This window comes from Haemaphysalis longicornis, unplaced genomic scaffold (genome assembly GCF_048455015.1).
Source record: "Haemaphysalis longicornis isolate Haplotype H1 unplaced genomic scaffold, Haemaphysalis longicornis Haplotype H1 scaffold_2, whole genome shotgun sequence".
Taxonomy (NCBI): domain Eukaryota; kingdom Metazoa; phylum Arthropoda; class Arachnida; order Ixodida; family Ixodidae; genus Haemaphysalis; species Haemaphysalis longicornis.
In genome coordinates this window covers 80,458,735-80,476,236 of record NW_027526295.1, presented here as the reverse complement: position 1 = coordinate 80,476,236, position 17,502 = coordinate 80,458,735, and the positions used below count along the sequence as shown (strand labels likewise).

Here is a 17,502-nt window from a genome sequence, read left to right as displayed (position 1 = left end):
ATCTTTCATTAAATAAGCTTCATTGGACCAATTTTTTTGCTTCGGAACAAACAAACGATAACAGAACGAAAAAGCAATAATGTACAGACTATAATGAAGTTAATATTAAAGCTTGAAACCGTGTGCTCACTGCACTCTAAATTAACACTTAAGGGTGGTGATCGAAGTATATAATGAAAAGCTAAACGCTGAGAGTCATTTATCGGTAATGTGAAACCGTTTCTAAAAATAGAATATGGTGTATATAGGCAAATATGCGTGGAAAGAAAACACGGCTTCGTCTTAGAGGCAGTGCCCTGGGTTGAATGGTATCTGGTAAGTATTCCGCCCGGGAAAATGTCTGCTCTCTATCGGCACCATTTTCTGTGTATTCAATCAGGATGTGGGAAACCGTAAGCCCGCGTACACATCTGGTGACCTTTCTTCTTTGTGGGCTGTTAAAAGGATGACAATACGTTTCATGCGTGTCCAATTCTTGGCATGGCAAGTGTTACTTGTATTGTCCTGTTCTGTTTTTAGGTTTTTTCTTGCTGAGTTTCGGGTTATTGCGTGTGGTTTGCTGTCGACCGCTGTATACCAGTCCTTTTGTACTTTTTGCACTGAATTTTTCTACTGATTAAAAATTTCAGAGCTTGATGCGGTACCCGAAGTTACATCGAGGTAGTTTCGAAGTGCAGCGTTGGCCGCATTGCGGTCGGGGACCTCAGTGGCACTATTCACTGGCGAGCAATAATTTTAAGTCGATATGCATAATCTAGCGCAAGATATTATCAATGGAATTAAAAACTGGATTCATCAGAGGCATGCCTCACGAGAGTGCCATCAATACTCAGGAAATCGGTGTATATGACTCATTTTGGTGTTTCGTTTAGTAATACAGATCAAACCGCCAACGTGACCCCAGGGCGTTCGGGTGAAAATGCTTCAATTTCACCACCGTCCTCCACGAAAACTTGGCCGCCTGTGTGCGCAAACTTACGGCAAGCATGAACAAAAACATTACAAAAAGAAGCGTGCCAACCACTTTGTGCCTTGTTACCTCGGGGTAGTGTACGAGATACCGCTTTCATGGGGGGAGGCCCATATCGGCCAGACGGGCAGATGTGTGAATGACCGGGCACGCGAGCGACGTTCTTCACTTAACAATAATACGTGCGCGCATTTACCCGCGCATTGCGAAGGCTAGAGGCCTGTCAGTTCTTCGGAAAAACACACACCTTTTTTGGGCAGATTCAAATTCTCGGCAGAAGTAAGAGTACAGCAGCGAGGGTGCTCTTATATTAAGAGGGTGCTTTAATATTAAGAAAAAAGAGGACAAGCGCATGAGCGACGCATCTGCGCTTTTGCGTGCCACCGAGTTTGAATTTTTGGAAACGTCCCCATGATTGTGTACATCAACTGTCCGGCGATTAGCGTTTAGTGTATTCCAGTGTGGATGCTCCTGGTGATACATGTTTCAATAAACGTTAGTTGCAAATGAGCGCTTGTCCCGTCGTTCTTCATTTGTATCGTTGTCCAAGTCGCGGTCTGTTTTTCAATCATTTTTCACCAACTTGCCCAACAGTTGTGTTTAATCAACGAGGGGTGTCCACGCATACCATACTTCACACTAGAAAATCACACGGCTGGGGCTACAGCGGTACTAAGAAGGTTCTCCGAGATGCCTGCCTCGCATACAGACACGAAAATGGAAATGGCTGGAGCGTGGAGAATACTCCGAAGGCTTTCCTCTTTCACCTTAAAGGGACACTGAAGTGAATTTGTCAAGCTTCCGTTTTTGCTTGCACTGTGTAGACTGGCTCAAATTAACACACTATTCATCGTTTATCCGGTTGACAAATCGGTAATTATTTTACAAAGCGCGAAAGAAGAAAAACTACTATGCGCGGTTTGCGGCGGCCGCACCAACTAAAGGCTGTGACGTCAGTAGGGGGGGCACCGTGATTGGACGATGCCCAAGGTTAGCAATCAAACAAGTTTCGGTTTCGGTTTCGGTTCTGTAAAACAACATGCTTGACATCTGATGGCGTTGTTGGATGGGCATTCTCGATATCTTAGTTATCGCCGTGCCGTGCTTCTGCCGTGTTGTCGGCTGTCAAATGTCTAAGATAAACCTCCCAGGGCGGCTTGGAATCGTAGAAATCACTAGACGAGGCCTACGCAGTGGATGAACGCCCTCCGCGTCACCGCAGACTCTCAAATGTCATGCGCTTTTCCCGCATATTCGGAGCTTGCCTCACTCATGTCTGTTCGTAAAAAGCTAGTTCGCACCAGGCCAAGGGTGTGCTGATTCAGGCCTGGGCCCACTGCCCGCAAGCAGTCGGTGCTTGTGGCAACAGCACGCCAACGAGAACTCGCTAGCGCGTCATTGTCAGTATGCGCGCGTTCTGCGATCTCGCTCGTGGAGCAGTCAAGGTTACTGCCCAAAAATGGTGAACTCAATTCAGAAAACATCGGCCGCATACGAAAAAATCAACTTACAAAAAAAAATACATGTGCCCTCGGGGATTCCAACATGCGACTTTCAAAACAGAAATTCCAGCGCTTCAGACCACTAGGCCACGAGCCGGCGCTGGCCGGTTTGGATATATAAGGTTTATATTGTATGACCAGTTTACACTTTTATTTATTTTAAGCATTTTAAGTACTTTATGTGACTATTTGTTGTATATCACTTCTGCAGTTTGTGTCCCCCAAACTTCCACAATATCTCACGTCTAGCAATTGCATTTCTTTGACGGAAAAGCGTTCGCAGATGTGCGGTCGTGCTGCTGACCGCTGTGCTTGTTTACCCAGCGCAAAAAGTGCCTCCTGCTCCCTAGTTTTGCGCTGTACGGTAAACGTTTCAGTTGATTTTATTTTCTTAGTACCTATATTGACTTCACTGACTCTTCTCCCGCCTTCAATTGGCCTTAGATTTTCCTACTAGCGTAAAGTCAGCGAAGCGTCGCATGTGCACTTGTGCAGCGCTTGTGTGGAGCGACCCGGACTCTGAGTTTGACACAGTGTACAAACTAACAAAGTAAGGAAGGGCACATTCTTTCATTCACAAAGGTGTTGTGGCTTAGTTTCAATTGTGCGAGCGAATAGCGACGACACGTCGGCCGCCGGCGGACGAAACGCTGGGCCGACTGACTCGATCGGTAGGTCGGCTGGTCGGCGAACCGTGCAGTAGCGCAGCCATTTTCCAGCTCATCTCCTGCTGACGTCACACGAAAACGCCACAGAAAATGGGCGAGCGTAAAGAGAGGAGGACAGCATTTTCGAATTGATTTTTCTACTAAATAAATTCGCGTAAACGCGGCCAGAGTGGTCGAAACAATGCCTACAGACTCCGAACTACAATTTGCGCTAGTAATCCCGCAATGTTTACAAATCACTTCAGTGTCCGTTTAAGACCCCTTACACTGCTTGGGGACAGCGTGAACGCGGAGGGTCGGGGTCCACGGTGTCGCCCCTTATGGTCACCAACATTGCTCAAAGTCTATCGCAAGTTAGATGGTGTGTCGCCGTTGCGCTACCATCAGCATGAAGATACAATACACCGAAATTAATTCTGGAACCTGTGAAAATGTGTCTTTGCAGCACGTGCCATGTCAATTAATGTTCAGCCGCCTTTAAAGCGACCTTCTCGAACACTCCCGTGAAGTACAGCAGAAAAGGTAATAACACGCCAACTTTCTCTCAACGCTTTCTATCATACAGCGGAGATGTGTGCAGTCTGCGTTTCATAGTGGTCTCCGAAAAAAAATATAGTTGTGTCAAAAAACATTGTGTTCCTTGATATTTAGCATAGCTTCTGAGACACACCTCTGTTCACTAACACCTCAAGACAAGTTAAATTTTATATTTTCTGTAAAAATGTGACATAAGTTGCCGATTTCTCTAATTTGGCACAGTAAGGGTGCCTATCAGCACCACCAAATTAGTTCTTTTTTATTGGCGGAAGTCCAGCTGCAAGAGATATAACGTGTGCAACAAGAGCAAAGCCCTACCGGGATGCCATTTACGGCTAGCCATCAACATTGATGAATTACACAGCGTATATGTTTGTGGGTAGGGGTTCGTAAATTTTTTGTTTGCGTGAAACGAGCTTAAGGCTCGAGCTTTTTCTTAAGCACAATGCATTCGCGTGTGCCCTTGCTTCGTTATTAGTTTGTATGCTTGCTTCGCTTCGTTTTGCTCCACATTTGCGACGTCTTGTTACCACTTCCATGGCGGAAACACGTGTAAAATAGTGAGAAAAATATGCAGGAAAACCGGTGATAACCAGAAAAACATCGTAATATAAATCTTCGCCTAAGCCGCTGGTGAAAACGTGCTTGACATATTGCCTGTGTTGGACAGCCTAGACTGGCTGCTGAAAATATAAGTAATTTAATTTCTTCTAACCACTACTATAGGCGCATACCTCGCACGTTGCGTAACCAGACAGGTGCCATCCCCCAAACAATACATGACAGTTGCGCCCGTTACTGTGCGAGTCAGTGTACTCTAGCCCTCACATGTATAGTAATTGTACCGAGTCCTCAAAAGCGAATTCGGCTGTCTATGTTAAGAGTAGCTCTGTGTTACGCTTTTTTCTGTGCATAAGTAACAAATTGATTTAACTGTGTTATCTCAAGGGGTTTTCTTTCACACTGCATGGGAAGTATCTTCGCACGCGCACAAAGGTGTTGACATTGCTACGTCTGCTTCAAAATATCATGCCAGTACTTTTTTTTTTAATGTGAATTTTGCCGACAGAAAAGAAAAGCCCCTACATTTATACAGGGAAATTGCCGTATAATACAAATAAGCTCATTATGACCAGGGTGTCGAACCGGAACCTAACTGGCATTTTTGCCGGAAGTGAACCCAAACCGAAACGTTATTTTTTAACCACGCTGAACCCGAATCGGAACTGAACCGAAAAACGAAATAACGGTTACCGGTTCACGACGAAGCTGTTCAATCCTCCGCTGTTGATAATTCACGGTCAACGCCATTCGAGGATTTCTCCTTTCACACACCATCTACTTCACAACTTCTCATGCACTTTCCCCTTCCGATCAGTCACAACACCATCTACTCCATCTCCGTCGTTGTGCACACCAATGCTGAAATGCTACTACTTGTAGCGCGAGCCAAATGCAAGGCTGACCAAACGAAATGGCAAACTCTCGAAAACCTGCAAGCGACATGGAGCATCGACTTTGCCCTACCCTCGCTGCAACTGTGTATAGTGACAATCAGGCCAGAAGGCTGCTGCATTGCGCAACGTTGAAGGTCCACAAAAGAAATACGCGCACTTGTTGCATTTCATAATTTGCTTAACAAATGTCCCACGCCAGGAAAGTAAAAACTTTACAGGTGTGACCCTCAAAGCTGCTCAGTGGCGGAGCTGTTGGCTGCTGACGACAAGGATGCAAGTTCGACCATCGAACCCAGCTGCCGCTTTCCTGATGTAGACGAAAAATCGAAACTTTTATTCCGAGATTTCGACGCACGTTAAATATTTCCAGATGGTCTCAATCCTTCTGTCGGCCTGCTATATACGGCGTGCAGTATTTTTTGGGCATCAAACGGCAATATTTTTTTAGAAGTGTGTTTCCATCGGAAAACAAAGAAAAACCCAGCACGTTGTTTGAAATTATTCCGCGCCAAACGCCTACGCAAGCAATATCGGCTCTTTCTTTTGCTTTCTTCAGCCATAAAATATGGCAACAAAATGGTACAATGCTCCATATAGACAACTCTTCCCCTGTAGGAAGGGTTAACATGCCCAAACCTGTCATCACGGTGGAAGCATCGCGCACCGTCACCGCCTAGCGTTACTCAGTAATTCAGGAGGATTTTAGCAGAAAATTTAGCGTTTTTTCAACATATCCAAACAATGATACTAGATATAGCAGAAAAATCTTATCGTATGGCACGCACTTCTGTTGCTAGGAAGTGTATATAAGGTTCTTGCAGGTGGTACGGATTTTGTCTTGGATAAAAAACGGAAAAAGGAACTAGCTGACACTTGTAGAAAGGCAGGCCAGTCCCGCAATCTCCCCTTGATCTGTGCTTCGTCTCTTTTAGGGCTTCTTGATGCACTTTTACAGACTAGTCTCACTCCCTACTCTTCTGCTACTGCTGCTAGTTCGCAGTTGGAGTAATGTCGTGAAAACTTAAAGAACGTATTCACGAAAGAGCTCCATCTCATGCTTCACGGAGGGCGCTGCGGTCGCTCAGGCGAACGGGTGTGTTCACATCGGCTCCGTTATTAATGAGTTATCTCGCAGTGTTAATTAGCCAACACCGAAGTTTCCTCTTCACCAATGTGTTCCTAAAGTGGAGCGGCATCGACAGACACCAAAATCATCGAAGGCAAGTGATTTTTCGCCTTCTTATCGAACTTTTCGTGTCAACGCCGTGCGACCGGCTGCTAAGCCTCGGCGTGCAGCGCCGAAGCTAGGTGCAGTCGCTGCACGTGCTGCGCGAGCGCCGGCCCCGGCGGCTGTCGCTCATCTCGGAGATGGAGTCGTCCACTCCGACAAGAAGCTCGGATGCCAAGATGTGTGTTGAAGTGATGGGCGAAGAAATTTCTCCCGAAGAATTTCACGAAGACGCCGGCTGGAAACTCGCGGGAGACCGCCTGTTGAGAAACCGCCAGCGAGGAGCAGACAAGAAGCTGCAAAATAACAACGCCGTCAATCGCAAGGCAACGTTCAACGCCAAGAAAGTGAAGGCCTCAGCCATTAAGGCCGCAAGAATGCCGGCAATGCCGCGCGAGGAAATCAAAATCGTTGTCAGACCTAGGGGCGGCCTAAGCGTCGTCAAGACTGGGCTGATCGACATCACCACAGCAATACACGCAGCGGCTGGAATCAACAAGGAAGCCGGGCACTCCGACACGTTGTGCCTCAACGTGCAGCAAAACATCATCGTAATCAGTACGCCCAAGGAAGAACACGCCTGTCGCTACGAGAAAATTAGCGAAATTAACATTCAAGGCAAGCTGCACGAGGTCGGCGCAATCCGCACGGCTCCGCACGACACCGTCAAGGGAGTCATCCGGGGAGTACCTGTGAGCGAAACACCGAGAGACATCGACGTCAGCATCGTCAACGAACGCAACCCGCTAGCCTTGGGAGCCAAAAGAATCGGAACCACGACGACGATCATCGTCGCCTTCAGCGGCACCAAGGTGCCAAATTATGTGAGATACGGCTCCGCCCTCATGAAATGCCAGTTATACCGAAAACAGGTGGACGTCTGCCACCAGTGCGGACGCATCGGACACCGCAAAGATGTTTGTCCGTCGCCGACCGACACCATCTGCAGAGGGTGCGGACAACAGAACCCCCGAGAGGATCATACGTGTTCACCGAAGTGCAAGCTCTGCGGCGGTAAGCACTTAACCGCCGACAGAGAATGCAAAGCCAGGTACAAAATCCCATACGTCGTTCGCAAGAGACAGTGGGAACGGCGAAAGGTCGAAAGCGAGATGTCACTCGAGCACGACTTTCCATCGCTCGAGCCACCATCTGCGCGCAAGTCTAGAGCTCCTTCCAGGAATTGCTCACAATCGATAAGAGGCAGCAAAGAGAGACTGCAGAGCCGTGACGCTAGTGCACATAGCGCCAAAAGGTCCCCGTCGAGAGACCGGGTGAGCTGGGCAGACACCGTCCGATGCCCCAACGCAATGAAAAGAAGGGACGCAAGCGTCGACCGCAAGAAGCAACAAATGACGAGCAAGGAGACCTAAACGATTGAGGCACTGCGAAAAGAAAATGCTGAGATGAAGGTCACGATCCTGCAATCAACCCGGGAGGTGGCGAACATCCGCAAGGAGGTTAACAACAAGGAACAACCAATGGAGCAAACACCGACCGTGCCGAGTACTAGCGAGGCAGCGACGAAAGAGCTCTACTCCGCCATGGAGCCTGCGCCAAAGAAGAGAGCCATCGATAAGCAAGCAAATAAGGAGACAGCCAACGATCTCGACGCTCGCTTCGCTGGTATCGACTCCCGTCTAGACAAGCTCGAGAAGCTGATCCTGGCAATGAAGACCACTATTGAGAGAAAGTTCGGCGAGTACGACAGCAAACTCGCCGTCCAGGAGAGGAACACTCAACTAATAACGAGCCACCCTATCTTCGCTCAACAGCAAGGTACCCAAGCTCCCGGTAACAACTTACACCTCGGACAAACATGGCCACCGAACCAGCAAGCTTAGTCGTGTGGCAGTGGAACTGCCGCGGCCTCCAACGGAAGCGCGCAGTGATCCAGCAACACATCGAGCGCGCCAACCGAAAACCCGACGTGCTACTATTACAAGAGACTCTCACTGCCACACCGTCCCTTCCCGGCTACAGACTGCACGCCGGCCCTCCAGAGGGCAGGCGCCTGTGCACCCTGGTCAAAAAGGGACTGACCTTCGTGGAGCACGTACTCAAAAACGTCAAGATAGAGCACACATTCACGGAGCTCGTGCCGAACAAACGCAGAAAGGAAAGCGTTTTTTTATTAAACATATACAGAAACCCGTCGCAAAGGCTACAGCGGTTCAAGTCGGTGCTGCACAAGGCGAGCACTGCAGCGGGGAGGTCAAAGCTACTGGTGTGCGGAGACTTCAACGCCATGGATCAGACGTGGGGATACACCAAGAACAATGCCAAAGGGAGGAACCTAGCACCAGACGCACTAGAACTAAACTACACCCTCATCACGGACCCGGCATACCCCACAAGAATCGGAAACTCCGTCTCTCGCGACACCACACCCGACCTCACGTTCGTCAAGAACGACGAACCGGTCACCATCACATGGAGAAACACCGGAGAAGACCTGGGAAGCGACCACACGATCATCGAAATCATCGTGCCCACGTCGGGAGAACAACCAAGCAGTACAAGAAAGTACACCTGGGTCGACTGGACCGAGTTCAGGAAGCTCAGGGATCGAGAAGAAGCCGAGACAGACGAGATCACGGACATCGACACGTGGACTCAAAAGATCGTCCGAAACGTGCGCGACTCGACGCGAGAAATCGAGACCGACGTAGATACAGACAGGATGGACAGCCGACTTGCCCACCTCATCGAGGCAAAGAAATCCATACAAAGCAGATGGAAAAAGCGGAGGCTTAACAGAAGGCTCCGCAAGAAAGTGGCCGAGCTCAACCGCACGATCGAAGAGCACTGTCGCACGCTCTGCAGCCAGCAGTGGAACGAGCTATGCAAATCGGCTGACGGCCAGATACACAACGGCAAGACATGGAATTCACTCAAACAACTATTTGACGAGACCAAAACCAAGTCCCACCAAAGAGACCGTCTCGCCAAACTTTTGCATCGAGAGACTACGGAGACAGGAGCTGCCACCCTGCGAAGAAGCTCCAAGACAAATACGTCCCGACGACACCGTCGGTCGACCACGGTCCATACCGCGGCCGACCCAACGTGCGTCTGGACAGGGATATAGAAATTGAAGAGGTACGCACTGCCCTTCACGACCTGAACAGCCGTTCGGCACCTGGGCCGGACCTCATCACAAACAAGGCCCTAAAAAATCTCGACGACCACTCCATCGAGAACCTTACGGCGTACTACAACAAATGCTGGAGGAGCGGTACCCTGCCGAAGCAGTGCAAAAGGGCCAAGACAATTCTCATACCAAAACCCGGGAAGCCACTGAGCACGGACAACCTCCGCCCGATCTCGCTCACGTCCTGCGTGGGCAAGGTCCTGGAACACGTCCTACTCAACCGGTGCCAAGAGTTTCTCGAAAACGAAGACCTCTATCCCGAGACGATCATCGGCTTCCGCCAACACCTGAGCACGCAGGACGCCATGATCCAAATCAAACATCAAGTCATCGACGGCGAAACCAGGGACACCAAAGCCGTCCTCGGGCTTGACCTGCAGAGTGCCTTTGATAAAGTTACGCACTCGGCCATCCTTTCGCAGGTATCTAATCTAAACTTAGGTGAAAGGTCGTACGAATATATTAAGGTCTTCCTCAGCGGTAGAACGGCAGAGCTCAGAGCTGGCGACCTGAAGATGGATGAGAAGACATTAGGTAGTCAGGGAACCCCCCAAGGCTCCGTCATCTCACCCATGCTCTTCAACCTCGTTATGATACAAGTTGCCAAAAGACTATGCCAGCTCGAAGGACTGAACCACACGATATACGCGGACGACATCATGCTGTGGGTGGACGGGGGCAGCGATGCCCACATAGAATCCACACTGCAGACGGCTGTCGACGCGATCGAAGAAAGCTTGGAAGGCACGGGACTGCGTTGCTCCCCCACCAAGTCCGAGCTCCTGATCTACCGACCGAACAAAATGCACAGAATCAAGCAGCAAAGGGACCATGAAAAGATAAAAATCCGAACCAGGGACGGCAACACAATACCGAAGGTCAGCAAGATCCGAGTCCTAGGGATGACGATTGAAGCGCTCGGTAGGAACGGAGGCACCGTCACCCGCATCACGGGAAAGGCGGCGAACGCGACAAGACTGCTCAAGCGCGTTACTAACAAGAAGGGAGGCATGAAGGAGGAGAACCTCACCAGACTCATACACTCCTTCGTTCTTTGCCACATAGCGTACGTGGCAGCCTTCCACAAGTGGATGAAAAGCGAAAAGAACAAGCTAGACATCCTAATCCGGAGGGCCTACAAGACAGCCCTCGGCCTGCCCGAAACTACCAACACGAAGCGTCTCCTCCAGCTGGGCATGCACAACACGCTCGACGAGGTCGCCGAAGCGCAAACAACCGCTCAGTTGGAATGACTGTCGTCGACCAAGGCCGGCAGAAAGATCCTGTGCAAACTAGGCATCAGTTATCACGAACAACAGGGACCAAAACGCCCCGTTCCCGACCACGTACGGCGGAACGTACGGGTAGACCCCTTGCCGAGGAACATGCACCCGGACTTCAACGAAGGCAGAAGACGCGCTAGAGCCAAAACACTAACGGACCTGCACGCGAAAGACCCCGGCGCCAGATACGTGGACGCAGCTGAATATGCTGGCCGCAACGGCTTCGCGATTGCTATGGTCGACTGCGAAGGCAACTTGCGGGCATCCGCCAGCACGTCAAGCAAGCAAGTCGAGGAAGCGGAAGAAATAGCCATCGCCCTCGCCATCGTAGACCAAGGATGCCACACGATCCTCACCGATTCCAGACAGGCGGTAAGAAACTACGCGAAAGGAAGAATTGCCTCAACGGCGGCAGGCATTCTGAGCCGACAGGCAGACCGCGACAAGAGGATTCGTATCAAGTGGTTCCCGGCGCACGCAGGCGCAGCGTCGGAGAAGAATGCCAACCACAACGAAACGGCACACGCCCGAGCGCGAGGACTAACCGACCGCGCCCAGGGCAACGGCCTCCCGCTGTGGTTCAGCGCCAAAGACCGAATGACCAGCTACAACAAGTTGACCAAGGCCTTTCGTCTGGCCCGTAGACTTCTCCCGCCGCCCTGCAAAGGGCTGAGCAGGTCACAGGCCGTGCTGTTCAGGCAGTTGCAAACGAGGACGCTTCCGAGCCCGGCGCTACTGCATCGGATGTACCCGGAATCACACCCCGGCGATAAGTGCAGAGTGTGCCGCAGGGAGACGGCCACATTCGAGCACATGCTCTGGGACTTCTCCAAACATCCAAGCGAAGCAAATTCAGGACGTATACCGCCGCAGCTTGAGGAAGCAATGCGGAGCGACCACCAAGAAACGCAACTCCAGGCCGTCCAGCAGGTCATCAAGGCGCTTGCTAGGCAGGAACCTCGCGAGCCGGCAACGGCGAGCGATGATCCTCGCAGAGCACCCGCCAAGACGACGACGTAGGCCACGTCCTAAGCGCGCGTGCGCACTTTACTGCAGGCACAATAAACATTTCTCCAATTCAATCATGCTTCACGCCTGCGATCACACTTCAATTTGCAATCCCACAAGCTGTAATAAAATTCCTCAGTGTAGCGGACGGAACGAGAGTGGCGGTCAGGTTGAACGCAGACGTATTAAAGGTGACGCGCATATCCCTGATAACTACAGCAAAAAATTTCACCATCACCCTGGGGGGGGGTGAGGTGGAACCCTGAGGAGGATGCGAAGCAGCAGTGGGGGTTGGTTGGTGTGTAAGTAGAGTTGAAGTAGTGTGAGTAGAGTTGGTGTGTGGTTTTAGAGTAAGGAGACGCATGGATAGAGTGAGGAGGAGAATGAAGAAGAGACGCGCATGCGCAGTGGAGTAGCGCGCAGCGCGTCTGCACACCTAGTTTATACGGCTGTGAGGAGGAGACTGGAGGAGAGACGCGCATGCGCAGTGGATGTGTAGACCGGGCAAAAACAAGTGGGGAACATGTCGACCATAAGCATCCTACGGGAAGATGGTGTAATTTTATTGGAGGGGGGGTGTTAGAGTGGAAAGGCATTACAGAGAGAGAGAGAGAGACGTTGTACGTGGAATGAGTTTGTCTTTATTTAGGCATTATCATCATCATGCTCAACGTAGGTGACTTCGAGCTGTGGTTGGCGTTCCGCTTTGATTATGACCGGCTTATGGTCTGTGGAATGTAAAGGGCTGTTGTAGTGGATGAACCCTAAAGTTGCCGAAGATGAGATCGATGCACGTTCTCCGGATGGTTGTGGGGTGCTTGCAATCACGGCTCGCCGAGACTCGCCAACGCACGCCACCGCCGATGACGATGAAATGTCGAAGGCGCGTGAAGCGTGCTTGTCTCGTGCCGGCCCAGGAAGACACCGGCAACACTGTCGCTCCAGGGGGAGCGGCTAACAAATTATCCTAGGTGGCCAAACCATCGAATAAATGGGTAGAATTGACGTGGTTGCTGTAGGATTTCTTCCTATGATTGAACTGGTAACAAAGAGTTCACAGCTGGTATTTAAACACTTACTCGGCTAATGTGCGGATGGGACTCGCCGGTACGCAGGCCTATCACTAGCGGCTTAACGTTGAGGGTGATGGGCAATTTCAGAGACAGGATTTCGCTTTCAACAATATTGAAAAAAATGAGTGGGAGACAGTATATCGCCCAGGCAGTCAGGAACCTTTGTGGTTTGTTTAATTTCTTTAACTAGTCCTTACGACAACGTAAGGGCTGGGCGGGAAAGCACCTGCTAAATACTCAACCCTTTACTTGTTTCCTTAAATACCTAGCGTAATTGTTTTCTGCTGTAGTTAAAAGTTTACACCTTTTATAGGAAACACGGGGTACTTTGATTTAATCGGAGCTATAGTTAGTATTTTATGGCCGTTTTAAAGTAGAAAACATTTTTTTTTCACACTTCAATATTAACATAACTTATCGAACCGGTTCTCCAACCGGTAAGGGTTGTTATTTAGTCAAACCGGAACTGAACCGGAATGAAATGAATTCTCCGGAACCCGAACAGTAACCGAACCGGTATTATTTTCTGTTGACACTCTCATTATAACTTATTTCTGAAGCGAAAATGCGGTAACAAGGAAGCTGCAGGAAAAGCAGTACGAAACACCTTGACTAGTTTCAACCCCCATCAAGCCGAAAGCTCTAAAGAGAATAAATGCCGTCAGTAAGGGCAGCCATAAAAATAAAGATACGCACGCATAAAAGTTCCTTCCGTTCACAAACTAATAACATACAAGTCATTCGTACCAGTGGCGTTTGTCGGGACTTGCTTTAGGTCTATTGAGCAGTGTCGGTTTGATTAGTGTTGTTTAGGCCTGCCAAGACACGTTTTATTGTTGTTGCCTCTCGGGCTCCTCGTTACCGCACGGCGGAATATTCTTAACCGTATTTTATGCCCACCTTCTTTCTAGCCCACTGCTTCCTTTATTTTTCTTTGATAGCGTCCCGTTCTTTGGCTTCGTTTTAATTTTTTGTCGTCACATGTGATATAGTGAAGCACCATATTTCACCTGTGTTTTTCCAGCCTTTATAGTGCCTGTCTCGCCATTGTTTTAGTTTGCGCCTTATTAATCGCAGTAATACGAATATAATGTGAGTATATATATTAAAGAGAGAGAAGCTCTTTACCATAAACAGAATGTTGAGCCTGTGTACAAAATTCCACTCAGGCTACTCTACTAGGGAAGGGAAAAGAAAAGAAAGGACAAAGTGAGAGGAAGGCAGAAATGCGATACAGTCTAAAAGGAGAACTCTGTGGGGTAAGTTCGAGAAAGCTGCGTAGTTTGAGGCATCCGGACCAGAGCACGCCTTCGTATTCACCTCGTAGATTGTCGCTGATAGTTCTTATAGGGCTAAAGACACGTCACCATCTAGAACGGCGGATTTCAGAGGCTTAAGAGGTGGACGTGACGAAGCGTTGATGAAGAAAAGAACTTGCAATGCTCTTCTGCAACCACTTTAAAAAAGTAGTGGCTATGGTGGGGGAGGGCAGTGAAATAGTTCAGCTGCTCAGGTTGCGTGCGTAACGCTTTGACAACGCGGCAGATACAACTCAGGCGGGTGTGAGTATTTACAATAAACAAAAGTTCCTGATTGTTGATGCTGAAACTTGTTCATACAACGAAGTACGTGCCTCTGAGTGCGTCGGGAAGCTCGTAAATGTTGTATTGATTTGGTTCGGAGTGCTCATCTCTCCACGCGCATACGAATAGACCGCAAACTTTTGTACTCATTTTGGTTACTGGGTTGATTGAAACGGCTTCTTCTTAAGCTTGTGGATTATCGAAAGCAGTGAAATGCTGTTTGGATGATCCCGTCATCTTGAGTTGTAGCCGCAATGTAGTTGCGCGTAGCTTCTGTGAGGGCACTACGGTCAGTGCACGGAACTTTTTCCGGGCCATTCCTCGAGGGAAAGTCACGAGCTGAGATGGAAAACGAGTAATGGTCACTTCCTCTTGCCTCCAAATCGGTGCACCATGTGAATTTTTCCAAAAATCTAGATGTGACGGATGATAGAGAAATACAGTTGCTCGTGTTAAAGAATTTCAGAAAGGTAATGCTGCCATAATTTAGGTGCTCAATGTCATGTTTAATTAGGAGGTCTGCTAGTTTTCCTGCGCATGCGCTTATTTGGAGACTTTCCCTAATTTCATTACGGGCATTCAAATCACGACTAATGATGTACGGCTTCGACGTCGTAGTGATGAGGTTTTCCAATCTCGAACCACTGAATTTGGCGCCGGGAGGTAAGCAAGCTTCGATGAATGTGAAAGATAGAACCAACTATTTTAGTTGCCCAAACATACTCGTTCGTCTCGTACGGCCGAACCGGAATTTCAACAACCGCAACGTCAGTACAAAACCCTATATGAAACCGGCTTGCACCGCTTACTCTTTGGGAGTTCCGGAAAGAGTAATTAAAGCAAAAGGGAAAGGTGGGCTAGTTGATAAAGCTTGCCTTACGAAAAAGCAGCGCGCAAATGGACGGGACCAAACAGAGGTGCACAACAAAAGCACCGTGCTGTGCACCTTTCTTTTGTCCCGTCCCTTTGGCGTGCTGCTTTCTCGTAAGACCAATAGTAATAACTAATCGAAAATTTTCATCTAGGTGTTATTCAGAAGTATAACAATGAAGGAATAACATAAGCTTGTAGAAGGTGACGTAGATAAACCCGCTTAGACCGTAGACCTGGAGCGTTCCACTACAAAATGGTGCATTATTTTCAGGTGACTGTTCAAGGGCACTGTAGGCGACGGCGCTGCATTCATTGTCTCGCAGTCATAAATGACGCACCAGGTAGCGGCAACAGGCTGTTAAGAGAGCTTCCAGAGCCATGATAGCGGCAACTTCGGGTAAGCTGCTTCAAGGTTGTATGGCGAACTTGACAGCTTTAAGTGCACAAATTATCTTTCATGTATCTTCTTTCACGTCATCCTTTCTTTCTTTCTTATCTTTCACTTCATGCATCTTTCTTACGAACAATTGCACTGTATTTTTTATTTTATATTTTTTACATCTAACCACTCCCCTCGGTATGCTTCTGGCCCTGAGGGGAAAATAAATAAGTAAATAAAGAACATGAGAACCATCACTTTGCTAAAGTTGATTTGCATTGTAGTACCGCAGATCTCGATTTGCGGTTCTTTTGTTTTGGTTGTTGCTCTTCAAGGGGATGCTTTTTGTATTTCTTGGAAGAGTAAATGTACAGACGTTTGTTGTTGTAACGTTAGGGTGCGATAACAGCGAATTTTGTGGACACCTAGGTGTTGTACAAACTACGTCTGGGTTGCGCTTGCATTGTTTGGGAGCTCTTCCTTGAAGTTTGCCAACTGTGCTGGAAGGGTTGCGTATTTTTTTCTTCGAGCAGCCACCGAAAGTTCCAGAATGTTGTCCATCACTGTTCGCACATCGAGGTTGTGCGCGCGATGTAGTTTTTGTTGAGGGCGGGCCTGGGGATGTTTTCCATCGCAATGGTTCATTGTAGTTCATTGCAACAAGACCGTTCCTTTGACATTTAACCTACGGGTTGGCTGTTCTCTAATATGCCTCAACGGGATAACTGTAGAACCTAAGAAAGATGTGCTTTGTTAATTCCGTGCAGCTTGGGAACTCGAAAAGCTCTGTATTTCGACGACCCGCAGACACTACACCATTTTCGATGCGATCATAAAAGACTTGCCTCTTGACAGATTTGACACCTTTATCGCGCAGATAGGAAGGCAATTGTTCGTCCGTGTGCCGAAGAATAACGTCGGAAATCTTTCCAGTTGTCACTGAGTAGGAATGGGGTAGACGAGCTTGTACCGCGATGCAAACACGCTCTGTTAGAAGGAGGATATGAGTATATATAAAATGAATAGTGCGCTTTATGCTAAGCGATGTTTGTATGTATGTGCCTGCAATGGTCGGAGTATACTTCGTCGCCAGGCTCAGTATAATGGGAGGCACATGACGCTGGTGGTGATCATTTTACAAGGAAAGCTACCACCTTATGAAAAGTGCCAATGAAACTACCATCCTTACCCTGCTAAACAACAGGTTTGGAGGCCAAACATTTAATTTATGAGAAGTCACTTCAATTTTAACCCAATTGTCCAGCGCACTTCGTTTTTTTTCTACAGTGGTTTTTTTTTGTTGATGGCATTTGTATTCCGAGTGATCTAACAAAAGGGAGAATGTGACTCACAATAGGTGCTCGGATGCGCTGATACAGGGCCAAGTGAAAATGGTTTTGCTTTAAAATCAAAGCATTTCCCGTTTGCGGAAGTTGGTTCTTACTAAATTAGTCGTGCATAGTGGTGAATGTACGCTTGTCTTTTGGGCGAAGATGAAAACGAAATAAACACATAATGAAGAAAACTTTAAAAATCTTAAGCTGTAAGTAAAAAATAATTAAAATTGTAAGTAGGCAATTTATAAGTACGCTAATATATATCTACATCCCCTTCGTTGTGGTATCCTTTTTTAACGAGCATTGCAAAATATCGGATCGTGGCAAGGACAGAAGGCGGTAACGCCGCAGTAGATTACAGATTAGCTTGTTATGGGCAATTAAATAGCAATACCCCCTCGAGCGAAGCAGAGCTATTTTCCCCCACAGCAAATTTTGGACAGGACTGAC

At 48.4% G+C, this 17,502-nt stretch overlaps 1 long non-coding RNA gene across 1 annotated transcript in view; it reads right to left on the bottom strand.

Moving 5' to 3' along the window:
* Window positions 1-17,502, bottom strand: part of LOC144167211 (uncharacterized) — a 102,959-nt gene that overhangs the window by 28,859 nt on the left and 56,598 nt on the right. The window lies entirely within an intron of this gene.